Source organism: Panthera leo, chromosome F2 (genome assembly GCF_018350215.1).
Source record: "Panthera leo isolate Ple1 chromosome F2, P.leo_Ple1_pat1.1, whole genome shotgun sequence".
NCBI classification, from domain to species: Eukaryota; Metazoa; Chordata; class Mammalia; order Carnivora; family Felidae; genus Panthera; species Panthera leo.
This window is the reverse complement of record NC_056695.1, coordinates 33,969,458-33,977,865: the sequence shown is the minus strand read 5'-3', so window position 1 is coordinate 33,977,865 and position 8,408 is coordinate 33,969,458. Positions and strand designations below refer to the sequence as shown.

Genomic DNA, 8,408 nt, shown 5'->3' with positions numbered 1-8,408 from the left:
ACGAAGCTAGGTCTTCCTAGTTAATAAATTCAATTCCTGGTTTGTGTGGTAATCTCTTAAAGCCATGCAGGCCCATTCATGAAGGCCACCCTTTTTTACTTCTTTCTGTGGGTATCAACTCATCTCCATGCTAGAATTGGAGCTAAAATGTGCAATCTGGAAGGATCTCAAACTCTATCCCAGGATGTCATACTGTGAGCCTCCATATTAGCAACTTGTCCTGAAAGGACAGGATCAGTATTTCACAAGAGACCATAAACTAGACGTAGCCAGGTAATCTCCAGAGCTGGATTATTATGATCCTGATGTCAGAGACCCTAGCAGACAAAGAAAGCCCTGGGAATTCTTGACAAGCAAGAATCTTTTTTTTTCCCTTAAATATTTATTTATTTTGGGGAGAGCACGTGAGGAGGAAGGGTAGGGAGAGGGGGACAGAAGATCCAAAGTGGGCTCTGTGCTGACAGGCTGACAGCAGCGAGCCCAATGTGGGGCTCAAATTCACGAACTGTGAGATCATGACCTGAGAGCCACCAGATGTCCGGACAAGCAAGAGCCTTGATGTTGCTATTTATGCCATGTTTTGTTGTCTAGGCTAATGATGTGGTTGTGAAGGAAATAATTGTGCTGCAGTGGCTCTGTTTGTGTCTTTCCATTAGGCTTAAAAGACGGGGTTTTTGGAGATGATATCCCTCTCAGTTGCCTTGTTCAATTTCTTGTATGTGAAGCTAGTAGGAAGGTAAGAAAAGTCATTTTGCTTAAGTGTCAGCTCTATGCCAATGCCTTAGGCATGTTGGGATGTTTCCCAGCTTATAGTTAAGGGCTCATTTAGAAGCATGAGAAACAAACTACTTGAATGTAGAAAAGTCACACAATAAGTTTGTAGAGAATAAAGCTTCAGCATTATATTTCTAAGTAAGGCACTTCTGAAACGTTAAGATGAGGGAAAAAATTAAGCTTCCCTTTATTTTCACTTATGGTGTTGGAACTTCAATGAGCCTTTTCACTATAGAAAATATTTTTTTTTGGTTTGGGGAAATTTTTCTGGATCATTACATTGGTAAGTTCTTACTCTCTGTTTCTGTTGTTTTCTTTTTCTAGAGTTTTTATTATTTTGGTGTTGGACCTCCTGGACTGGTCTTCTGAGTCTATTCTTTCTTCCCTATTTTTAATCTACACTCTGGAGATTTCCTCATGCCTCCCTCTTCTTTCATTTTAATTATTATATTTTTAATTTCCAAGGTCTTATTTGCATTACTTTTTAGTAACATGTTCTTTGGCTCATAGATTCAATATCTATACTTGTATTTCTGTTGTCCATGTTGAAGTAGGGCTTTTCTCAGATGTTTTGTAAGCCTTCACTGTCTGCTTATGATTAATGAATCAAAAAGTTGATGGGAATTCTGAATGTGTGCATGAGGTTTATGAAATTGAAAACTGACTAGAGTAGTCCCTCTTATCTATAGTTTCAATTTCTATGTTTTCAGTTACCTGCAGTCAACCACAGTCTGGAAGCAACCTCCTGCATGTTGACAGAAGGTCAGTAGTAGCCTAACACTAAGTCACAATGCCTATGTCACTCACCTAGTTTCATCTCATCACATAGGCATTTTATCATCTCACATCACAAGAAGAAGGGTGGATACAGTACAATAAGAGATTTTAAGAGAGAAAGGGGGACCACATTCACATTGCTTTTATTACAGTATGTTGTTAAAATTATTCCATTTTCTTAGATATTGTTGTTAATACCTTAAGGTGTCTTATTTATAAATTAAACTTTATCATCGGTGTGTGCATATAGGAAAAAAATCGTATATGTAAGGTTTAGTACTATCTGTGGTTTCAGGCAGCCAGTGGGGGTCTTGGAATGAATACCTTATGGATTAGGGGGGATTACTATATATGGTGATATGGGTGGGCTACTTGTTGAGGACTTCCCAAAGTTAAAATCTGTGTATCTGTCATCTTGGGCTGGTCAGGTTCCCCAAGGAAATCTAATCTTCTCAGGGCAAGGTTCTGACTGCTGGTTACTGGGAGCTGAGCTGGAAAAGGACTAGAAAGCACAGTCTCAGCACTTAGTAATAGGTACATATAATTACATTTAAATCTCTTATTTTCACATGGTGTGTAGAATCCCAACTGTGCTGATGTCTCCCAGAAATCAGTAGTAGCATAGGATAGGAGCAGTTACTATGGGTGAAGAGTAGAATGGGGAAGCTAGACATTATTTTCACTTATCCTCCCTATTAAAGTGCTGCAACTTCCGCCCCCTTCTCCAGGCCTGTGTAATTCCATGACTTTATGTGATGCTCTGAGCAGTCTGCGTTAGAAGCCAGATTGCTTCTCAGCTTTTCCACTTTTAGTTTAGGGACCCACTCTCTTGAGTGTGCTAATCAGTTACCTTTCATGAATTCACTTTCCAGTTTCTAATATTTTATTGCTTTCCTCTTTCCCTCCTTCCTTATGGAGTTATTTATGTAAAAATTTCCTCTGCGATAGTTTTAGTTGGATTCCAGAAGAGGGGCTTAAATAGAGGGGCTTTGTTCAGTCTGGCATCTTATCTTAGAAGCTTAAGTTTCAATACATTTAAGAACTTATTTTTACTTATTTTTATTTTTTAATGTTTATTTTTATTTCTGAGAGAGACACAGAGTACGAACAGGAGAGGAGCAGAGAGAGAGGGAGATACAGAATCTGAAGCAGGCTGAGCTGTCAGAACAGAGCCCGATATGGGGCTCGAACTCATGAACCATGACCTGAGCCAAAGTTGGATACTTAATCGATTGAGCCACCCAGGCACCCCAATACATTTAAGAATTTTAAAATATATGTTGCAAAGATTTTTAAAAATAAATACTATGTCAGTCAAGAAATCTGAATTGGAGCCAGTGGCAGGCAAGAAAAAAAAAATCTGAATTGATAAGACTGTTTACTTTTAAAAAATTTAAAGGAAAGGTGTGGAAAGAGATTGACTTATAAATCTTTGTCTTAATGACATAAATTGTTTTAAAACAAAAATGTGACATTTCATTGTGTTTCATGGTATAATGCAAAATCTTCTTTTTCAATGGCTGACCCCATTCACAACTTAAAATCTACAAAGATGCCCTATATCTTTATTACTCTCCAGTCCTACATTTTTAGGTTAATTGGTCATTCAAAATTCCTGTCTGTGTTAGTCCTATGGAGGAAGATATGTGTTGTGGCAAGCTAGAAAAGTCTTCATTACATAGAATCTATGGGCACTTCAGCACAAGGGAGATCCTATTGCTTGTTCCCTTCTCCCTTGCTAAGCAAAAACCAATTTTAAGTAAAAAGCAAAATCATTTCCAACTTCAGGGGATGAATCATAATTGATCTTAGCTAATCACTGTAATCCTATGCTTCTTGGCTGTGATTAACCTAGGGGTGGGCATGTGATCTAGTTTTTGCCAATGAAATGTAAGGGAAAATCTGGTGTAGAGTTTCTAAGAAAGATTGTTCTCCTCAGTTAAAAGACAGAAACCAAGGGTGCCGGGGTGGCTCAGTTGGTTAAGTGACCAACTTTTGATTTGGGCTCTGGTCATGATCTCACAGTTCATGAGTTTGAGCTCTTGATTTCAGCTCAGGTCATGATCTCACATGATCTCACCTGGAGATTGGCTCTGTACTGACAGCACGAAACCTGCTTGGGATTCTGTGACTCCTTCTCTCTGGCCCTCCCCCACACTAAAAAATAAACATTAAAAAAAAAAAAAGCGAAACCAGAAACCAGAAAAAGTTTTCCATCCTTTCCTTTCATGGATTTTGTCCTGTAAAGATGTGATACTTGAACCTGTTCCAGCCATCTTGTGGGCTTGAGGTGAAAGGTAGGAGAACCATGGAGAAACAGACAGAACCCTCATGTTGTTAAGCTGAAAATTTAACCTCCCCTGCAACTGCTTGTCTCCAGACTTTAATTGAACATGCTTATGATTTAAGACACTTTTACCAGTTATTCTACTTTAAGCTAAAAATATTTTAACTGGCAAAAGTGGTAAAATGCAGGGTGCTTGGTGGTGGTCACTAAGTGAAGAGAGATGGTAATAAATCTGTTTAAATCTGTTTTATCATTTACAAACTAGAGTTAAACTTACCACTTAAGTTTGTATGGAAGTCATATTAAAATGGTGCAGATGCTCTGGAAAACAGTGTGGAGGTTCCTTAAAAAATTAAAAATAAAAACTATCCTATGACCCAACAATAGCACTACTAGGAATTTATATACAAAGGATATAGGAGTATTGATTCATAGGGGCACATGTACCCCCAATGTTTATTGCAGTCCTTTCAACAATAGCCAAATTATGGAAAGAGCCTAAATGTCCATCAACTGATGAATACTGTGGTTTATATATAAAATGGAATACTACTTGGCAATGAGAAAGAATGAAATCCTGCCATCTGCAGCCATGTGGATGGAACTGGAGGGTATTATGCTAAGTGAAATAAGTCAGTGAGAGAAAGACAGATATCATATGTTTTGCTCATATGTGGAACATGAGAGAATTAACAGAAGACCTTGGGGGAGGGGAAGGGGAAAAATAGTTACAAACAGGGAGGAAGGGAGGCAAACCATAAGCTCTTAAATACAGAGAACAAACTGAGGGTTGGGGGTGGGGGAAGAGGGGAAAATGGGTAATGGGCACTGAGGAGGGCACTTGTTGGGATGAGCACTGGGTGTTGTACATAAGCGATGAACCATGGGAATTTACCCCCAAAACCAAGAGCACACTTGTATACACTATATATTAGCCAACTTGACAATAAATTGTATTTTAAAAAAAACAAGATATTTTTCTCAGTGACTGGCATATGACAAAATCTAAATAAATAGTAGTTAACATTATTTTAAATTAAGACCTCTACCTTCTTTTATTAAAAAAATTTTTATTAATGTTTTTATTTATTTTTGAAGGAGAGAGAGACAGAGAATGAGCAGGGGAGGAACAGAGAGAGAGGGAGACACAGAATTCGAAGCAGGGTCCAGACTCTAAGCTGCCAGCACAGAGCCTGATGAGGGCTCAAACCCACAAACTGTGAGATCATGACCTGAGCCGAAGTCAGACAGTTAACCGACTGAGCCACCCAGGCACTCCTACCTTCTTTTATTTTAAAAACTGTCTTAATAACACTCATGATTTGGCCTAATGAGACTATGTAAATTGGAGGCGGGCACAGCCTTATATATAGCCATATATATATATGTATACACACACACACACACACACACACACACACACACACACATATATTTTATGTTCAACATGTGACACATGGTAAATAATCCATAAAATTTATAAAACAACTAAACATAGTAGGTATGTAATACATTTTTATTAGAGGAATAAATAAGTGTACAAATGAGTTTCTAGTGACTGTTGTTGACTCTAAATTGCTAGAAATGGTAAAATAGTATTTAAACAAATTCTGTAAAAATCTTAGTAGAAAAAAAACTTAGTAGATATAGTTCTTCTAGAGAACTTATGACAACATGCTACATGGAAAAATATGAACTCTCCATAGAACATTGTGTTGTGCTACTTACCGCTAATAAAGTAGCCCATCTCATCATGGGAAATTATCCTGGAGTTCCTCATGAGAAATCTCTTTGAACTGTGTTAAGGACAGACCTTGTCTCTCATTCTGTCTGGGATTTTATCTGAAAATCTTACAGGCTCCTGAAGTATCAAATTTCAATTTATATTATATGCATTTAGTGTTTTGCCATAAACAGAACTAATTAAAACAAATTGAGTGCAGCAGAGAGGTTTCTACAGAACAAGGTGTTCCTTATAAAAGCCTGTGGCCTCTATAATTCTCTTCCCTTTCTGAATTGATGGGTTCATTCTGGGCAGCAACCAGAGTTTCTACTTGAATTTCATCATCTGTTGGTCTCAATCTTACCATAGCATTTTGTACTTTTAAAAGACATACATAAAATTGAAAGATAATATTATTTTCTTTTGCTTACAGGAAACACGAATTGTGTTTTTCACTGAAAAATTCTGGCTCACATAATTCTTGATGTCACAACTGAACTCAAAACTCATTCTTGTTTTGGAATTTTTTAAAAGCCTGATTGCAAGTTCTGCAGAAATCATAAGAACTCAAAACTTTGTGATGTTTTGATGCTGGTTCAACAGAATCCAAGTTACTTTAGGTCAATATAAAGGAAATGACTTAAACCAATGATTAAATTTGTGTAAAGTCCACTGGAAACAAGTCAATGATTTATGTCTAAATATTTTATGAGCCTAAAGGCTGAATCTGAGACATACGGTTTTGAAAAGCCAAAGTCATCGAAGAATCAATGCTGTAGTTTCTTTTGTTGCTCTTCTAGAAAGCCACTGAAAGATTATGGGCATGCATCTGTGGTTGAGGGAAAAAAGCCACTAATGGGGCAGTGCCATATGCTTTCTTCATCTTATATATGAGTTGAAAAATGGCCTTTGTTGAGTCTCATGGGATTAGTAGTCTTCAAACCCCAGTCAGTGGAAGACTTAGCCTCTGGTCTGATGAGGGAAAATATTCATTCACAAACTTGTGTATCAGTAATGACAGAGGGACAGAATGGCAGATTTAGGGACTGACTACATCAAGGAGATTTTAACTGTGGTAAAACTAGTAAAATGAGGGCTCAAGCTCAAGTGTGAGAGAATATCCAGCCAGAGTTTCTAAATTAGGGTATAGAGAAAGTTTGAGAGTGACAATTATCAGTCTCTGGAGATTTCGTTTTCAGGTTAACACTGACGATGGAGGTGTGCATGACAATATCCCATTCTCATAGGATTGTTGTGAGGCCTACACAAAATTGTGCATGTAAGTTGTGGAGCCTAGAATAAGTACCCAGCAATTGTTATATATGTGCAGTAAAAATAGCTGTTCTACAGAGGCAAATTATTTAGATTATTTTTGGATGCTACTCTAAATCAGGCAACTATGAAATGAGCAAGTCAGCCATTCAATCTCAGGGATCCATGCTTTACTGATTCTTATTTTTATAACAAGATAGAATGGATGAAAGAATTTCTGACATGTTAGGAGAGAATTACCTTTCATTCCACAACTGTCAAGGCTTCTTAAACAGCCTTAGATAATGTTCAGCAAAGTTGAAAACATTAATGCTAATTACTAGAACCAGAGCTTGTTGCCAAATAGTATGTCTGAGATTGTGCAGAAGTTACCCACCAGCCTCGTGTGCCTCAAAACCTCTCCTCTCCTCTCCTCTCTCCCCTTCCCACTACATCTTGCCAGCTCTCTACTGCCAACTTTCTATTTCTATTAGAAATGGTTGACAACTCAAAAAGTTAAGTATACTAAAGAACATGGCCAAGCTACGTGTTCTTTTCAAGTTTTGAAGGGGTACATTTCAGAATACAGAAAATCAGAAAGAAAAGAAAACCTCTCAAAACTAAATGAAAGGGCAAAGGTAAATATGAACCCATCTTCAGAAACATGACTATAATTAGCATACCACACAGACAAAAGCATTCTCCAGCCCCTAGGTCAGTGATAGACATTTCTCTGGAAAGTGTCTAAAGGTAAGTGTTTTAAGGATTCATTTATATTTTATATTTTCTTCTTATTTGGGGTATGCCTGTTTCTCAACTTAGTAGTGAAAATTATTTCCAAATGTGTGTGTTTCTTTCAAAAGTTGAAGATGGAGAGGATATCACATGGAGAGGAAAAAATATCAATATGTCCCAAAGTTTTATCTGGGTTGATCCAATCTCAAAGAAGCAGTTCTTTCAATACAGTATAAAATTGTTACTTAACTGTACCCTAATATTTTCATTTCCCAACTTGAGTTGTTGCACTAGAATCTTTTACTGATATTTCAAACTCAGCATGTATAAAATTGAATATCTTTAGAGTAGTCTACTCTATTTTTACCTCTCAGTAGGCAGCATTAATATCTTCCTAGCAATGTAGACTCATACTTAAGGGTCATCTTTGAGTCCCCCACTTCCTCATATTTAATGGGCAATCTCATTCTATTAATGCTACCTTGACAGTGTTTCTCACATTGCTTTTCTCCTTTCCATTACTGCATCTACTTTTTTAGGACAAGTCCTTAACTTCTAACCATCAGTGCTGCGGTATTTTCCAACACCAACAACCAAAGTTCTTTTTTTTTTTTTCCCTAGAAGCTTCTGCAATACTCTCCTTTGGTATCATAGAAAGATATTTGGTCTTTGTCCCCCATTCTTGGCATTCTTCCTAAACCCTTGGAATTTCCTGAGTGATAAGGTGATAGGAGCTTCTTTTGTTCTAAAAAGGTGACTCTTGGTGAGACCCTAGGTAGCTTCAGGATGGGGGCTGGTCACTGGAAACATCAAGCCTTACTTGGAAGCTTATACTTTTCAGCCTCACCTTTCCAATCTGGT

At 37.4% G+C, this 8,408-nt stretch overlaps 1 long non-coding RNA gene across 1 annotated transcript; it reads left to right on the top strand.

Annotated features, from left to right (window-relative positions):
- LOC122211177 lies at window positions 1-6,239 on the top strand. Its single transcript, XR_006198542.1, has 4 exons — window positions 1-273; window positions 657-736; window positions 1,485-1,536; window positions 5,995-6,239. It is a non-coding gene; the product is annotated as an uncharacterized LOC122211177 (long non-coding RNA).
- Window positions 6,240-8,408: the final 2,169 nt, after the last annotated feature.